The sequence below is a fragment of the Arachis ipaensis genome, chromosome B08, assembly GCF_000816755.2.
Source record: "Arachis ipaensis cultivar K30076 chromosome B08, Araip1.1, whole genome shotgun sequence".
Lineage (NCBI taxonomy): Eukaryota > Viridiplantae > Streptophyta > Magnoliopsida > Fabales > Fabaceae > Arachis > Arachis ipaensis.
In genome coordinates, this window is record NC_029792.2 from 105,383,799 (window position 1) to 105,386,831 (window position 3,033).

A 3,033-nucleotide genomic window follows, 5' to 3' on the forward strand; every position below is an offset into this window, starting at 1 on the left:
AACCCTTTTATGAAATACCCCAGCTCCACTATAAGTTACTCTGCTTCTCATTCCTTATTCCCCAGCCCTAACTTCGAAAACATTGAACGAAGGAACCCCTCCCCAATAGAAGCTCGCAGAACCCACGCTCCCAACGAGGGATCCTCAGCTTGCGCTGGACCTGGGTCTCCAGCCACTCCCGGTCGCTCAGGTCTCTCCACCAGTCTTCACAGCTTCCGATTGAGATCAAGGTTGGCCCATCTTAAAGTTTGAACTTATATTCCTTTAGGATTTGGTTATTTTTGCATTGCTTTCATTCTGAGTTAGTTATGAAATACTATTTGGCTTGCCTTATCCCATGAGATTTTTATGGAGAGTTGGAACTCATTCAGTTGTCACTATCTTTATATTCAAAATCTTTGAATTTGTTTGGCGCTGTAGCATAACTGGCTAGTCTCATGAATAAATGCCTTCTTAACATGCTTTCATGAAAATGTCAGTGTTAGCATCTACCTTAACGTTGATCCCAATGCTATTGTCGTTCAAGGCACATTCCCTAAAATTTTCGTGAGAGACTCAAACTATTCTGACTTGAAGTTTCATCAAGAATTTGTGGAAACTTATATTGTAATGGGAAGCTTTAACTGCCTAGAATTTTAAATAACTAATTAAAGGAACTTGAACTATGGTATTTTATTGCTTGAAACAATTGAAACTGATGATGAGTTCTCTTGGACAGTAATGACTAACATAAATCCTGACAAAAGGCTTGAAATCATGCTAATTATTAGCTTGATTTGATCACTGTTTCTTCTTATATGGCATTGTATCTTTTCTCTTTTTTGTTGAACAAGGATAACATGGTTTTATAGAGAGTTAAAAGCAAAGTAGTTCAAACATAGGTCAAAGCTTGATTGTTTAGTTTATTTATTATACATTTAATTATTTTCTTACGGGAGATTTGATTATTTTAGTAATTAATTATTTAATTAAAAAATTATAACATATGATTATTGATTTAGTTATTTATTCATTTTTTGGGAATTATATTTTTTGAGTGTATAATTATTCAATGGTGATTATAAAATAAGACACCTTTTTGACCCCATATACTCGTTGCAATGATTATAGCTAACACTCTAGGACATGCATGAAATAATCAATGGAAGGATCTAATTAAATTGGGATAGGTCATGAGTAATTTATATGCTTTTCATTGTTCAAATCTGTACCTAAAATATGACATTAATATATATAGCCATTTGGTTTGTATTTTGATATGTGCGTGGTGTTTTTTTAATGCTGTTGTTTACCTAAGATTTAATGGTTCGGTCATATCTACCTATAGGCTCTTCATCGTATATATTTTAAATACTCCTCTTGTGTATTTGGTACTTGTTCGTGGAAATCATTTAGTCACTAGTTTTCTTAATTAAATATATTAAATTATTTAGTCACTTAAATTAATTTGAAACTAAAAGCTATATATGAAACTAAAAGCTATATATGAAACATAGAAATTAATTTGGAGTTGCCCTTTGCAATTGCTACAATCTTGAATGCACGTGGTGCTTTTTCTGTTGAAATGGTTGGGAGTATCATAGAGTCCTAGGCAGAACTTATAGTCTCACATGTATGTAATCTTATATATGTATCTAAATTTCGTGTTTTCTATATGGATTAGTCAATGAATTATAATTTAATTTTGGTTGTAACAAATTTATCAAAACAGAATGATATGTGCTTTGACTCTTCTTGATTTTAATTTGTTATTTGGTTGAAATAGGCGCCCTTTATCTTCTAAGATGGCGAGAAAAGGTCGTTTCACGAAAAAATCGAAAGTAGGACAAGGATGTCAGCAACCACAAATGGCTCCGTCTCCGGCCTCTGCTACCCACCGTGATGACTCTGAAATACTCCCGGACAGTGGTGATAGTGTCCCTCCAACTTCACGTCCGTTCCTTCCGCCGCGCAATGTACCAAGGCCTGCTCCACAAACGAGCACAACTACCATTCAGAACTCGGAGCCAAGCCGTGTAAACTCTACGGATAATGCTAATGATGTAGATTCTGTTGATCAAGAAGCTGATGACTCGTTTGTTGATTCTAGAGCTCAGAATCACAAAGGACGCAAGACAACAGAGTTTTGGAAAGTCAGGATAATCAGTAATTTAGCTATTAAATTTTATGTGTTCAATCCAATTTACACTCTTGGTGATTATTCTTATTCTCCCATGCTGTCCACTACGGATACACATATGGTATTGTGTTTGGCTTTTAGATTTTGATAGCACAATCAAGCCGGCAAGACTAAGCATCAGGGAGGCTATGGAACGGCCTAACGGTAGAAAGATCGTGCTCAGGTTCAACAAGGCAAAGCAAGCAATTGGAAATGAGGCTGGACTGTTGAGTGGCGTGCTTGGTCTGTTAGGATCTGATTTTGGGAAATTTTCTATCTGCGAGGAAAGTTGGCGCAAGATTACCACCAAGGACAAAGTTTATAATGAATGTGTCAAGGTAAAGTTTATGTCCCCTTTGAAATAAATCTGCTTTATTTTTACAACTTTTGACATACTGTTGTTTGTTATCTGTATAGCATATTTTCCACATTGATGAAGATAGCGAAGGAACCATCAAAAAAATATTTTGAAAGCTATGGGAAAGTCCTGGAAGGAGACAAGGCTGAGGTTGTATAATGCTTATTTCGAGCCAATGTTCACGACTGAACAAAATATTGAGAACCATCCACCGGGAATAGATCGAGAGCATTGGAGATGGTTCCTTGACTATCGCGCCAAACCCGAGACGAAGGTAAACTAGTATATTACAAATTATTGTTGTGTTGAGTATTTTTAAATCATCTTATAATCTCTCGTGTTCTCTGCTGGACCAATAGGAGAAGTGCAAGAAAAATGCGAAGAATCGATCAAAACAACAGTATACCCACACTGGCGGTTCGAAGAGCTTTGCACGGCGTTTGGAAGAAGAGGTACTTTACTTTTTTTGTTCACTCTTCGGACTATTTCTGTGACTTAAGGTTGCCTTGATTGTGTG

The 3,033-nt window shown here is 36.2% G+C and overlaps 1 long non-coding RNA gene across 3 annotated transcripts in view; it reads left to right on the plus strand.

Annotated features, from left to right (window-relative positions):
* The window catches only part of LOC107611850, a 42,531-nt gene continuing 39,498 nt past the window's right edge, over positions 1 to 3,033 (plus strand). Inside the window, exons 1-5 of one of the 3 annotated variants that reach the window (XR_002352809.1) lie at positions 6 to 230; positions 1,766 to 2,132; positions 2,261 to 2,496; positions 2,576 to 2,790; positions 2,876 to 2,968. This is a non-coding gene — a long non-coding RNA (uncharacterized LOC107611850). Of the gene's footprint in view, positions 231 to 1,765; positions 2,497 to 2,575; positions 2,791 to 2,875; positions 3,017 to 3,033 lie in introns of all 3 variants that reach the window. The other 2 variants (XR_002352810.1, XR_001613483.2) reach the window with 2 other exon arrangements.